We start from the raw sequence: 15,971 nt of genomic DNA on the forward strand, positions 1-15,971 counted from the left end.
GACACTTGCCATTGATAACCTTAAAATTCTTTATTTCCTTCAAGTTATTTCTCCTACACATTAAGAAATCAATCTGACTTTTCCTTCCTCCACTGCAATATGTCCACATTTGATTTTTCTGTTTCTTATAAAAAGTATTTAAGTTTGCCATGTTGAAAGCCACTGCAAAATCCACCACATTTTCACCTTCTTCATTTCTCTCTCCCACACCCCATCCCCCATGTATTCTCTCAATAACATTTCTATTTCTTTCCACATGGCCATTCAGATCACCCCCAAGGATGATTCTCTCTTCCTCACCTATCCCAGTGATTTGTGCATTCATCTGTTCCCAAAAATCCTCTTTCTCCTCAATACTACAGCCGACTTGTGGTGCGTAGGCACTGATGATGTTAATTGTGATTTTTCCATACATTAACTTAATGCTCATTACTCTGTCACTACACCTGTTTACATTCACAATGTGTTTCTTCCACTCAGCATCCAATACCACTCCCACACCTCTTCCTTCCTTGTTTGCCCCGCTGTAAAAGAGCTTGTACCCATCTCCCAGTTCTCTGGCCTTGTTACCTTGCCATCTGGTCTCCTGGACACAAAGGATGTTAATTTTTCTCCTCTTCATCACATCCACTACTTCTCTACTCCTTCCCATCATGCTCCCCATATTTAAGGAACCAACTCTTTGGGCTATCTTCTTTAGCTGTGCCCGCCCAGGACACGGTAGCCTTCTCCCACTTATCGTAGCAGCAAGGCGCGTCGCATACAGGGGACGCCCTAGCTGTATTCTCATACTCTTGACTTCGCTCCATGGTTTTGGCACAGGTTTTTACAGCTGGATGCCCTTCTTACCGCTAACCCTCCCCATTTATCCAGGCTTAGGACCAGCACTGAGTTGAGCTGGCTTGCTCCCCTAGTGGCTTGGTTAAGATAAATAAATGGAGTAAATCTTGGCAAGTGGAATTCAATATAAGTAAATGTAAAGTAATGGAGTTTGGTAAGAGTAAGAAAAGAATACAATATCATCATGAGATGGATGGTGTGAAGTTAAATAAGTCAAAAGAGGAAGTGGTTTTGGGAGTAACAGTTACTGAAAATTTGACTCTGGACAGACACATTGATAAAATTACTGGAGAGACGATGAATTTGTTAAAAATAGTAAGAATGGCATTCTTATATTTGGATGAAGGAATGATAAAAAGTTGTTGATTTCCATGATAAGACCAAGATTGGAATATGCAGCAGTGGCATGGTCTCCTCATATAAAAAAGAATATTGTAAAATTAGAGAGTACAAAGAGCAGTCACTAAGATGATTCCAGAGTTGAGTAAGTCAGCTTATGAAGAGAGATTAAAAATGTTGGAAATTCCTACCCTTGAAAATAGGAAAAACACACACACACACACACACACACACACACATATCGTCGTTGAGTAAACAAGCAGCAATCCAAGCTCCAGCAGAGAAAGATTTTGTTTGACCACAGCCACCATTAGGAGCCTAGAATGTGTTCCCAGGTAGGAGCTGTGCTCAAGTAGAGTTGCCCTGTCTCCAGAAATGAAAAAAAAATAAGGAAAAATTTAAGTAATAACATGTAATAAAATGAGTAAAAGCTCCAGCAAGGCGGACACCATAGGTGGGAACGGAATGTTGCCATTGGGGTCACCATTCCCAGGATTTGAGGAAGATAATGAACTACATGATAAAATGCAAGGAAGGAAAGTGGCTTTGATGGAAGGGATGATTAGTGACCTCATTGAAAGAGTGAAAAAATTAGAAAAAAAACATGACCTGGAAGAGGAAAACAAAGAATTGGAAACACTATGCACTGATCTAAAAACAAAATTGAAGGAAAACAATGATATTGTTAAAAAACAGGAAAATGAAGTGATAGGGATGAAAAGTGAAGGATCAAATCTGGAGGAAGGAAAAAGAGGAAGAAAAAGTTAACTTTACAGAAATCATAGAAGTGCAGAAGAAGGAAAAGACAAATTTAAGTAAGGAAATTGTGAAAGTGATCAAACAGAAGGAATTGATGGCAAGGGACACAGTGGACAAAAAGAAATGTATTATTATATATGAATTAAAATAGGAAACAGAGCCAGTAAGATACAAGAGGGAAAAAGAACAAAAAAAGGTAGCAGAGGACATTGTAAGAAATACACAGAGAGAATGGGAGGACTGGATAAGTGAAATTGAGGAAATACATAGACTGGGGTAGTAAATAGAAGGAGGAGAGCGACCACTGAAAGTATAATTTAGGGCACAAACAACAGACATGGAAGTGATATTGAATGCGTGGAAACTGGACAAGACAGAGCAGTACAGAAAAGTTTGGATAAAGAGGGACATGAATGAGGAGGAGAGACTCAAGGTAAGCGATCTAATAAAAGAAGGAAAGGGAAAAAACGGGAACAGAACAGAGGAAGAGAAAAAAAAGTTCTATTGCAAGGTAAAAGACGAGAGGCTCAGGAAATGGTATCTGACAAAAAAGAATAGAAAATGTAAATAATGTATGGAAAAATAAAAAGTGGACTGTGGCATATACAAATATAAATGGTTTAATATCAACATTACGAGAATTGAATAATTATATTAAGGTAAAGCAGCCCGACATCATGGGTATTACTGAAGTTAAAATAAATGAGACAACAGAAAATATAAGAATTGGTAATAGTAATTATAATGTGTGGATAAAACATAGAAATAATAAGGGGAAGGAGTCATGTTACTTACAAAGAAGAGTATAACAGTGGAAGAGGTTGAAATAGGAGAAGGAATGGTGGAAGTAATTAGAATTCAAACAAAAAGGAAAGGAGAAGGAAGAAGAGATTTTGCAGTGTCTTATGTACCCCCAAAGACAAATGCATGGACACAAGAGGATTATAAATTATTGTTAAGAGATACTAGTAACTGTTTGGAGAGAATACTGGCAGAGAGTAATAATATAACACTTATGGGTGACTTTACTAGCAAGGAGGTATGCTGGGAAGAGTGGAGCATGGACGGGGGAGAAGAGTCATGGGGATATATGCTTCTAAATTTAGTAATGACAAATACTATGACCTAGTGGATTGGAGAAAATACAAGATTTGGGAGTAATGAAGAGGCATCAAGGCTAGACTTGGTGTTTACAAAGGAAATGGACATCATTGAAGGAATAAATTATCAGTGCCCACTAGGTAAAAGTGATCATCTGTTAATTGAATTCAGTATAGGCAGTGGTCCAATAGAAAATAGGAATGAAATTTACAAGAATGGGAGATATAATTACAGGAAAGCAGATTTTATCAGGTTGAGGGAATATTTTGCAGAGTGTAAATGGAAACAACTGTTCATGACAAGCAGTACGCAGGAAAAGTGGGACATATTCATGAAAATTTATAATGAAGGGATCAGTAGATATGTACCAAAGACCAAAACAAAGGAAGTGAAAAAGAAAAAGACTGGTTTAATATGAGATGTATAACAGCAAGAAAAGAAAAAGAAGCAGCATGGAATAGATGGAGAAAAAAAGGAGGAAGTGAGAAATGGAAAGATTTCAAGAAGGCAAGAAATGAATATATCAGAATCCTGAGAGATGAAGAAAGGAATTATGAGAAAGATATAGTTAACAAATGCAAAAATGAGCCGAAATTATTCTTCAGATATGTGAATGGGAAGATGAAAAACAATAGATAAATTAACGAAGGATGACATTACACATGAAGATACACAGTTACAAGCAAAATTAATGAACAAGTGCATCCAGTCAGTATTTACCAAAGAAAACAGATTTGAAGGAGAAAGAGCATGGCACAGAGACAATGTGATGAGAGAGATACAGGTGAACATAAGTGAAATTAAGAAGATTATGAAAGATTTGGATATAAGTAAAGCTCAAGGACTAGATGGAGTGTCCAACTGGATACTTAAGGAATGTTGTGAACAACTGGCAGAAGGTATACACAGTACCATAGTATGTTCTTTTAAGGAAGAAAAAATTCCTTTTTTTTTTTTTTTTGTATGAAGGACACTGGTCAAGGGCAACAAAAATCCAATAAAAAAAAAATGCCCACTGAAATGCCAGTCCCATAAAAGGGTCAAAGCAGTAGTCAAAAATTGATGAATAAGTGTCTTGAAACCTCCCTCTTGAAGGAATTCAAGTCATATAAAGGTGGAAATACAGAAGCAGGCAGGGAGTTCCAGAGTTTACCAGAGAAATGGATGAATGACTGAGAATACTGGTTAACTCTTGTGTTAGAGAGGTGGACAGAATAGGGGTGATAGAAAGAAGAAAGTCTTGTGCAGCGAGGCCATGGGAGGAGGGGAGGCATGCAGTTAGAAAGATTAGAAGAGCAGTTAGCATGAAAATAGTGGTAGAAGACAGCTAGAGATGCAACATTGCGGCAGTGAGAGAGAGGCTGAAGACAGTCAGTTAGAGGAGAGGAGTTGATGAGATGAAAAGCTTTTGATTCCACCCTGTCAAGAAGAGCAGTTGAGTGTCACTGAAAAAGAGGGGATAGTTGTCTGGAAGGTTGTGTTGAGTTGATAGATGGAGGAATTGAGTTTTTGAGGCATTGAACACTACCAAGTTTGCTCTGCCCCAATCAGAAATTTTAGAAAGATCAGAAGTCAAGCACTCTGTGGCTTCCCTGCATGAAATGTTTACCTCCTGAAGGGTTGGATGTCTATGAAAAGACGTGGAAAAGTGTTGGGTGGTATCATCAGTGTAGGAGTGGATAGGACAAGAAGTTTGGTTTAAAAGATCATTAATGAATAATAAGAAGAGGGTCGGTCACAGGACAGAACCCTGAGGAACACCACTGCTTATAGATTTAGGAGAACAGTGACCGTCTACCACAGTAGCAATAGAATGGTCAGAAAGGAAACTTGAGATGAAGTTACAGAGAGAAGGATAGAAGTTGTAGGAGGGTAGTTTAGAAATCAAAGCTTTGTGCCAGACTCTATCAAAAGCTTTTGATATGTCTAAGGCAACAGCAAAAGTTTCACCAAAATCTCTAAAAGAGGATGACCAAGACTCAGTAAGGAAAGCCAGAAGATCACCAGTAGAGCGGCCTTGACGGAACCCATACTGGCGATCAGATAGAAGGTTGTGAAGTGATAGATATTTAAGAATCTTCCTGTTGAGGATAGATTCAAAAACTTTAGATATGCAGGAAATTAAAGCAATAGGATGGTAGTTTGAGGGATTAGAATGGTCACCCTGTTTAGGAACAGGCTGAATGTAGGCAAACTTCCAGCAAGAAGGAAAGGTACATGTTGACAGACAGAGCTGAAAGAGTTTGAGTAGGCAAGGTGCAAGCACAGAGGCACAGTTTTGGAGAACAATAGGAGGGACCCCATCAGGTCCATAAGCCTTTCAAGGGTTTAGGCCAGCAAGGGCATGGAAAACATCATTGCGAAGAATTTTAATAGGTAGCATGAAGTAGTCAGAGGGTGGAGAAGAGGGAGGAACAAGCCCAGAATCATCCAAGGTAGAGTTTTTAGCAAAGGTTTTAGCGAAGAGTTCAGTTTTAGAAATAGATGTGATAGCAGTGGTGCCATCTGGTTGAAATAAAGGAGGGAAAGAAGAAGAAGCAAAGTTATTGGAAATATTATTGGTTAGATACCGGAAGTCATGAGAGGAGTTATATCTTGAAAAGTTTTGACACTTTCTATTAATGAAGTAGTTTTTGGCTAGTTGGAGAACATGGTTCTGGGCAGAAATATAAAGTGCATGAGATTCTGGTGATGGAAGGCTTAAATATCTTTTGTGGGCCACCTCTCTGTCATGTATAGCACAAGAACAAGCTGTGTTAAACCAAGATTTAGAAGGTTTAGGTCGAGAAAAAGAGTGAGGAATGCACGCCTCCATGCCAGACACTATCACCTCTGTTATGCGCTCAGCACACAAGGATGGGTCTCTGACACGGAAGCAGTAGTCATTCCAAGGAAAATCAGCGAAATACCTCCTCAGGTCCCCCCAACTAACAGAGGCACCTTCGCTTAGGGGGATCCTGAGGAGGGATTGGAGCGATAGGACAAGATACAGATATGAGATTGTGATCATAAGCATAAGCAGAAGGATTATATTTCAGGAAAAGGTCAAGAAGAGAGTCAATATTGTGCCCATTTTTAAAGGAGGTAATAAAGAAGATCCATTGAATTACAGACCAGTGTCTCTAACAAGTGTGGTGGCAAAAAGAGTGGAAAGAATAGTTAAAAATAGATGGATGGAATATTTAGAAGAAACACATACATTGACTGACAGACAGTTTGGTTTCAGAAGTGGAAGATCTTGTGTCACAAATTTAGTGAGCTTTTATAGTAGAACAGTTGATATAAGAACGTTTGATATGAGAGAGGGTTGGGCAAACTGTTTATTTAGACCTAAAAAAAAGCATTTCATAAGGTACCACACCAGAGACTGCTATGGAAAATTCAAAATATAGGGGATTTGCAAGGAAACACACAATTGGATTACAGACTTCTTGAGGGACAGAGAAATGAGAACAGTAATAAAGGGAGAAAAATCAGAATGGTGTAGAGTTATAAGTGGAGTACCACAGGGTACAGTCTTAACTCCTGTAATGTTTCCGGTGTATGTCAACGATATGGTGGATGAGGTTGACAGTTATATAAGTCTGTTTGCAGATGATGCAAAATTATTGAAAAGAGTGGAAAACAATATGGATTGTGAAATATTACAGAAAGATCCAAGTAAGATATATAAATGGAGTAAGAAATGGGAAATGGAATTCAATGCAAAGAAATGCAAGGTGATGGAATTAGGAAAAAACAAAAGAAGATTGACAAGTTCCTACACCATGGGAGAAGAGAAAATTAAGAAAACCAAAGAAGAAAAAGACTTGGGAATTACAATCAGTGATAATTTATCACCAGAAAAAACATATAAACAAAATAGGTGGGGAAACCTATGAGTTACTAAGAAAGATGAAAGGGGCATTTGCTTACATGAGTGAAGAGATAATGAAAAAGTTGATGTAATATGTGATTCGACCAAAACTGGAATATGCCACAATTGTTTGGTCATCCCATAATAAAAAGGAAATAAGGAAAATAGAAAGGATCCAAAGAGCTACAACCAAATTGGTATCAAGTTTGAGAGATTTAACCTATGAAGAAAGATTAAGGAGATTGAAGCTTCCATCCTTACAAGAGAGAAGAGAAAGAAGAGACCTGATTGCTATATACAGAGCTTTAAAGGGTAAGGATCAAGTTGACAAAGAAGACTTACAGTAAAATCCCTCTTATCTGGTATCAACGGGACTGCCGACATGCCAGATACTTGAATATTGCCGGATACTTGAATAGAAGTGAAATTATGTCCACAATCACCATCCTACACTCACGCATCTTACCATAACAAAGATTAGCTGATCTTAATCAGCAGCTGATCTGATCAGCTGCTTAAGTGTAAGCACAACACGCTTCCTCTTTTCTACAACTTTAGGAATGATGAAGGCGTCAGGCGATAAACAGTGCACACGCGGGACTGAGTCACTGAGTAAACACAGGGCAGTGGGCCATGGGTGGCGCGAAGCAGTGCACTCTGGTGGCGAGGGGACAAAGCATGCCTCACGCGGGAATTTTAATTGATTTTATGAGTACACATTGATTTTTTATTGATTTTAAGGCTCAGGGAAAAATGTGCTGGATACTTGAAGCTGCCGGATACTCGAATGCCAGATGAGACGGATTTTACTGTATTTGTGTGGGACTGAAGAAATACAAGAGGACATGGAGTGAAATTGAAGAAAACAGCAAGTAGAAGAGGTGTCAAGAAATATGGTTTTCCAAATAGAAGCATAGAAATATGGAACAACTTAGATGAAACAGTGGTACAAGCAAAAAATATTCATGAATTTAAAGTTAAGCTGGATGCTTATAGATATGGAGCCAGGACAGCATGAGCATAGCTCTTTTCCGGTAAAATACAACTAGGTAGATACACACACACATCTCTCCATCCCCTAAAGCTGCATGAGCTTACCCACTGTTGTCTATTTCCCTCCTTCAACATTGTATTTCTGTGCCTGTGTGCATAATTAACATTAACATTGATATTAGTAACTTCAAAACAAGCCTTCACCACGTAGGATGTGAATCGTGTCGCTACTGAATAATTATATAGCCTAGCAGGAGTAGCAGAGAGTTTACTGCTGTACTGACCACCTTCTCACTGCCCAGTGGTTGTTCATGTTAGAACTAAATACATGGATTGTCAAGAGAGAGAGAGAGAGTGTGTGTGTGTGTGTGTGTGTGTGTGTGTGTGTGTGTGTGTATATATATATATATATATATATATATATATATATATATATATATATATATATATATATATATATATATATATATATATATTGCCTGCAGGACACTGATAATTACCTCTCTCCATGATGACTTCCTATCTTTGACCACTGTTCTCATTTCCCTTCCTCTCAGAAAGTCAGTGATCCAATGTAGGACCACTCCTATCAGCCCACCAAACATTTCTAATTTCCGCAGCAGTCTCTTGTGGGGCACTTTATCGAACACTTTCTTTAAGTCCAAATAAACACAAACTGCCCATCCTGCTCTTTCTTGTATTATGTCTATAACTCTGGAGTAGAAATACATTAAATTCATCGTACACGACCTTCCTTTTCTAAATCCAAATTGTGTCGTGTTAATCTCTCTTTTCCAGATATTCACTCCTCCTTTGGAGGAGGAGGCAGTAGACACCTGAGGAAATGATCATTATTCCCAGTGAGGTCTAAAGCACTGTTCAGGGGGTGCTGTGAACTTATCATTAAACCCAGCTGTGACCTCACTGAACATTTCCCTTTGTGTCTCACAACACAAGGGGGCAGTCACAGCCTGCCCTCTAAAGACAACTCTCTTCCTCCACACAAAACTACAAGCACCTAATAACACACACACCCTTCACTTAAAAATTTTAAAATCATCATGGCGACTCCTACACCAGCCTCGGAGTCCCCATCTGGGGAGGGGACCATAAATGTCCCCAGGTCGGACTGTGTTACTGTGTGTAAAGCGTATGTACCTCATGTGATTATTCCTCGGCATATATAAGTGAAATGTTCAATAGTTTTCTATTTGCATGAAAACGTGTAATATGTGTGAGTATCAGTATTTAATGCTATATTAAGCACCGAAGCCGATGCTCACTTGTTGGTAGTGTGGGGTTAACCTGCTAGTCGCCTTCGGGCATCACTCACGGCCAAGTCGCGCTCAGACAAAGACGGGCAGGATGGTGACCGAGGTAAATACTTTAATTTTGTAGTAAAAACTGATTGTCATAGTGCTAAGTCAATTGCATGTATTGTTAATGAATATTGTAATATGTTGAATGAATATTGTAATATGTTGAAAGTGTTTAATATCAGTGTATAATGTTATTTTGTAAGAAATTGAGACCGAGAACTTGTTCGCAGTTCTTACGGTCATGCCTACCTCATCAATAAACGTCAGAGAGAGAACTGCCTTTCCTCGACCCTACGATGATGGGTGTGATCAGTAAAACAGATCACCTGAGAGCCAATTGATGCCCAGCCGGTGCGGCTACAGTAAGAACTCGACCTACAAGCAAGAAATTGGCTCCATGTGAAACCGTAGCAAGAGTGAGTCACAGGACGAGGGGACGCTGACGTAAGCCTAAAGGTTGACCTCAGAGGCCCCGGGGTCAGCTCTACCCTTGACGACAACCACTCCCTTCTACCCACTGTGCCTCGCCACCATTTTGTAGAACCCATGGTCACAGGCAAGAAAGTATAATAGTATGTATGTGCACTGAATTGAGTAGCCTAAGTGAAAATTACCCACAATTAGCTAGTATTAAGAGTGGTAATTTTAAATTGCTCTTTCAGTGTCTCAGTATTGACACAATTAAGTTGTTAGATATGTCTGATACTGAGGAAATTAATGCCGTAGATGGCCTTAGGGAAGGTGAGGGTGAGCAAGTGGACAGGGATCAAACTTGTATTGAAGAAGTTAGTGTCAGGGAGCGAGTGCCAACCGATAAAGGAAGAGAATATCAAGTCAGTGTAACCAAAGGAAGAGCAGAGTCCTGTAAGCGTAAATGGAGCAGTGTTACCAGCAAAATTAAGAAAGGATTAAAAATTGTAATTAGCCCCTTTGAATTAGAGCCCATGTCAAGTGAAGTAATAGAGGCATTTCAGCAGTATTATGTGGAATACACAAAGCTGGTGGAACTAGAGCCAGAAAGGTCAGAGGAGCTAAATGAAGAGCTGGAACACAATCAACAAGTTCACCATGAAATATTAGAAAGTATAGAATGTAAAAGAAAGGAGTTAAAGAATGACAGAGGATCAATTTGTTCTAGCAAACGGTCTAGACATTCTAGAGTCTCATCTACTTCATCACGTTCATCAGCAGCACAAAGAAAGCAAGAAGCAGCAGCAAAGGTAGCCAGACTTAGAAAGGAAATGGAATATCATGATAGTTTAGCAGAGGCAGAAGTTATGTTAGCTAAGACAAAAGCAGAGGCAGAAGCAATGTTCTCAAAGAAAAAGAAAGAGAGAGATTTAGCAGTTGCTAGTGCAGAACTTAATGCTCTTAGCTTAGTTGAAGAAGAAGTAAAAATGTTTCCAGGTAATGATGAAAGTGTAGAGAAGCAAAGTTATCTTCAACAATACATAGAGTCACAAAATGAAATGAAAGCACAAGCAATTGCAAATCAACAAAGTGACAATGCCATGCCTCACAAATATGTTACATTCCATGACCCACAGAAACCTTCTTCTTGCAATAGAGATAATGAATTGATGACAAATGAAGTAGATGGACAAATATTTAGTGAACCTCAGGTAATAAATCTCAACCCTACAGCTCAAAGTCTTGTACCAAGCTCTCGTAGACACACTCATAATGTCAACATGCCTAATAATGTGAATAATGTGAGACAGAATCATCAATCCTTTTCCCATCCTGGGGGAACCTTTGCAATCAACATACCTGATCCCAAGTGGAGCCTTCCTCCAATAGAGCCTAACACTTTTGATGGAGAACCCATGGAATTTCCAAGTTGGTTGAAAAACTTTGAAACTTATGTAGAGTCTAAAACTTCTGTTGGTAAAGAGAGACTTGCCTACTTAGAGAGGTATACAACTGGTGAGGCAAAGAATGCCATTAAAATGTTAATGCACTTTAACTCTGATGCTGACTATGTGCAAGCAAAGAAAATTCTTAGTGATAGATTTGGAAACAAAAGCATCATAGCTGATGCTTACACAAATAAGTTAATGAATTGGCTACCAATCTCTCCGCATAATGGTCCAGCATTAACAGCATTCTCAGATTTTTTGAAGTGCTGCTTAGCTGCAATGAAACACACTTCTTATTTGTCATTTCTGAATGACCCTAGAGAGCAGAGAAAGGTGCTAGCAAAACTCCCTGAACATGTTCATGACTGGAGAAAGCAAGCGATGATATATCTTGATACTAACAGTAATAACACTTCTAGTAGCAATGAAGAGCACCACCCACCCTTTGAAATGTTATGTGAATTTGTCCAGAACGAAGCAAAAGGAGCAAGCAATCCATTTCTTTCCTGGAATTCAGTAAGTAGGGAAGTAAATGATTGGATCAAAACTCAAACATGGGCAACCAATTGGAAACCAAGGGAATCAAACATCATGACAAAGAATAGAGGGAGTAGAACTTTCATGGCTAAATCAATTGAGGAAAAACCAATGTGGTCATTCCAAAGTAAAGTAAATGTACAAGCCAACAAACAGTATCCCAAGGACCAGGAAAGGAAAGGACGATTCTGTCACTACTGTACAAAGGATCATGATTTAGATGATTGCAAGGAATTTGCCAAACTTGATGGTAATACTAGGTACAAATTTGCTAAAGAAAAACGGTTATGTACAGGGTGTCTAAAAATGGGTCACAAAGGAAAGGATTGTAGAAGAAGGAAAGTTTGTAAAGTATGTCAGAGATACCATCCCACAGCTCTTCACAATGATGACATGACAAGAACTGAGAGCCAAAAGGTGCCAGCACAAGCAACTCAGCCTAAAGATGATAAACCCACAGTAGTAGCCAATAAGGTCAAAGTTACAGAATCAGTGACACATGACATGCACACCATGATAGTTCCTGTATGGTTACATCATGTTAGTAACGAAGAGAATAAATTTTTAGTGTATGCCCTGCTGGATGAGCAGTCTGATGCTTCATTCATCAAGGAAAGCACTCTGAATAAATTGGGAGTTAGTGGACCATCAGTGTCACTCAATATCCACACAATAAGTGGAAAACAAATCACTGATTCTATCAAAATTCATGGACTTAAAGTAAGAGGTTATAATGAAGAAGCAGAAATATCAATCCCTTCAGCATATTCAACAGAAAACATTTCAGCTGGACGGAGTCAGATACCAAGGCCTGAGACTGCTTGTGACTGGCCCCACTTAAAGGCAATCTCTGACAAACTAATGAAATATGACCCAAACATTGACATAGGACTTCTCATTGGTCTTGATTGTGCAGAAGCCATTATGGCAGAAGAGCAAATAGCAGGTGATAGTAAGAAGCATCCCTATGCTCGTAGGACAGAGCTAGGTTGGGGGATCATTGGTAAAATCTCACCCCATTCAAGTCCATTGGAGGATACAGTGGTAGTCTACAGAACAGTGACACAAGAAGTAGAAATCAATGAAGAAAAGAGGGTTAATTTCTTAGTGGTTCCTACTAAAACCAAAGAGATGATTAATCCTTCTCAAGTGAGAGATATGTTTGAACTTGACTTCAGTGATAGAAAGTCAGCTGACACTCCATTATCATATGAAGATAAAAGGTTTATGAGTAAGATGAAAGAAGGAGTACATCAGCTGAAGGATGGCCATTATGAGTTGCCCCTTCCTCTTAAAGATGATAAGGTCAAGCTTCCAAACAACAAACTATTAGCAGAGCAGAGACTCAAGAAGTTAAGAGCTAAACTTGAGAAGGATAATCAACACAAAGGTGATTACAAAGTGTTCATGGATGATATGATTACAAAAGGTTATGCAGAGGTTGTACCGACAAAGGATTTAGTTAGGAATGATGGTAAGGTCTGGTACATTCCACATCATGGAGTCTATCATCCAAGAAAGCCAAAGAAGTTAAGAGTTGTATTTGACTGTAGTGCAAACTACAGGAACCAGTCATTAAACAGTCACCTGTTACAAGGCCCAGACCTTACCAACAAACTTATTGGAGTATTGTGTAGGTTTAGGCAAGAAAGCATTGCACTTGTATGTGATATAGAAGCAATGTACCATCAAGTGAAAGTCAACCCAGAACACAGAGACATGTTAAGATTCCTTTGGTGGGAAAATGGTGACCTTAATAATAAGATAGCTGAATACAGGATGACAGCTCACCTGTTTGGAGCTACTTCATCTCCAAGTGTAGCCAACTTTGCTCTTAAGAAAGCTGCAGATGACTACGGGTGTGGATCTGATGCAGCCAAGTTTGTAAGAAACAACTTTTATGTTGATGATGGTTTGAAGTCAGTAGCTACAATGGATGAAGCTGTCACTCTTATTCAGCAGAGCAAAGAATTATGTTACAAGGGAGGTTTTAACCTTCATAAGTTCTTGTCAAACAACAAAGATGTATTAGCTGCAATTTCTCCTCATGAGAGAGCAGATGGAATTAAAAGTTTGGATTTTAGTAAGAATGAAGACACACTGCCTATAGAAAGAACTTTGGGAGTTGAGTGGTGCATAGAATCTGACACATTTCAATTTAGAATAAAGCTGAAAGACAAGCCACTCACCAGGAGAGGTATTCTGTCAACAGTGAGCTCTATATATGATCCATTAGGTCTAGTGTCACCTCTCATACTGACTGGAAAGCAAATTTTACAAGAATTATGTAAGAATGCAGTTGATTGGGATGATGAGGTGCCAGATTATGTCAAACCTAAATGGATAAAATGGAAGGATGAGCTGCACAAACTAGATCAGTTAAAGGTACCTAGATGCTACAAACCTGATGACTTTGGGGAAGTAGAAAAGGTTGAACTCCATCACTTTTCAGATGCCTGTCAAGAGGGATATGGCCAGTGCTCATATATTAGATTAATTAGCAAGACTGGCCAAATTCATTGTGCATTAGTAATGGCAAAGTCACGTGTCACACCTCTAAAAACCATAACAATTCCCAGACTAGAACTAGCAGCAGCAGTGGTGTCAGTTAGAATCCATAAACTCTTGAAGGGAGAACTTGAGTATAATAATGTGGAAGAAGTATTTTGGACAGACAGCAAAGTAGTCCTTGGTTACATTGCAAATGAAGCAAAGAGATTCCATGTATATGTTGCAAATAGAGTAGAAACAATAAGAGATCACACTTCACCAGATCAGTGGAAATTTGTAGAGACACAGTATAACCCAGCAGATCATGCATCTAGAGGCATGACAGCAGATGAATTGTGTAATAGCAAGATCTGGTGGAATGGCCCAGAATTCCTTTGGCAACATAGCAAAATGGATAGCCATTCCCAGTACAAGGTCATAAATGAGAATGATCCAGAAGTGAAGAAAGTTGTATGCCATGCTGTAGGTACACAACAGCCCACAGATATACTAGAAAGACTTGAGTATTTTTCAGATTGGTTTAAAGCAAAGAGGGCAGTTGCTGTATGCCTCAAGCTTCTGAACGGCTTCAGAGGAAAAGGTGATGGCACTACTAAAGTAAAGGGAAACACATATAAGCCAGTAAATGTAGCAGAAGTGTCAGAAGCTGAAAATGTAATTATAAAACAACTGCAAGCAAAGGCATTCCAGAAGGAAATAAACGTACTGAAATCATCTGCTAACCATAATTCTTTAATTAAAGGAGACAATGGCAAGGGAACAAAAGTGATAGACAAGACCAGTTCCCTCTATAAGTTAGATCCCTACATTGACAAAAATGGTATCATGAGAGTAGGAGGAAGATTGAGGCTTTCTAATTTGACAGATGAATCCAAACATCCAGTCATCCTCCCCAAAACATCTCACATAACCCAGCTGATAATATGCCACCATCACAAAAGGACAAATCATCAAGGCAGGGGCATAACTTTAAATGAAATCAGGTCATGTGGATACTGGATAGTAGGAGGATCATCCCTAGTATCAAGGCACATTTCAAAGTGCATTATCTGTCGTAAAGTTAGAAGTACAACACAGGGACAGAAGATGGCAGACCTGCCTATTGACAGACTAGAACCATCACCTCCTTTTACATACTCAGCAGTAGATTTCTTTGGCCCTTTCTATGTCAAAGAGGGGCGTAAAGAGCTTAAAAGATATGGAGTGCTCTTTACTTGCATGGCATGTAGAGCTGTGCACATAGAGACAGCCAACAGCATGGATACAAGTTCCTTCCTAAGTGCATATCGTCGCTTTGTAGGACGAAGAGGGCCCGTAAGACAGTTGAGATGTGACCAAGGAACTAACTTTGTAGGAGCCAAATCAGAGTATGAGAAATGCTTAAAAGAATTAAATAACAATAAAGTCAGACAAGAACTCGTGAAAGATCAGTGTGACTGGATTGTTTTTAACATGAATGTACCCAATTCCAGTCACATGGGAGGTGTTTGGGAGAGGCAGATACGCACAGTGAGAAATGTACTCTCTGTGTTGCTTGATCAGCATGGTACTCAGTTAGATGACCAAGATCTGAGAACCTTCCTAGTTGAAGCAGAAAATATAGTTAATGGTCGTCCCCTAACTGTGGACCATCTTAACTCCCCAGAAAGTCTTACACCGTTGACACCCAGTAATTTGTTAACTATGAAAACAAAGGTAGTACTGCCTCCTCCAAGCATTTTCATTAAGAAGGACCTGTACTGCATAAAGAGATGGCGCAGAGCACAATACCTGGCCAACCAGTTCTGGTCCAGGTGGAAAAAGGAGTATGTGCAATTCCTACAGCTTAGAAATAAGTGGACAACACCAAAGAGGAAT

The 15,971-nt window shown here is 39.1% G+C and overlaps 1 protein-coding gene and 1 long non-coding RNA gene across 3 annotated transcripts in view; both read left to right on the plus strand.

The window, feature by feature from the left end:
* The window catches only part of LOC135105646 (uncharacterized), a 60,054-nt gene that overhangs the window by 10,615 nt on the left and 33,468 nt on the right, over positions 1-15,971 (plus strand). The window lies entirely within an intron of this gene.
* Positions 9,024-10,843, plus strand: LOC135105644 (uncharacterized). The gene is made up of 2 exons (XR_010270936.1): positions 9,024-9,265; positions 9,438-10,843. It is a non-coding gene; the product is annotated as an uncharacterized LOC135105644 (long non-coding RNA).

This window comes from Scylla paramamosain, chromosome 12, assembly GCF_035594125.1.
Source record: "Scylla paramamosain isolate STU-SP2022 chromosome 12, ASM3559412v1, whole genome shotgun sequence".
NCBI classification, from domain to species: Eukaryota; Metazoa; Arthropoda; class Malacostraca; order Decapoda; family Portunidae; genus Scylla; species Scylla paramamosain.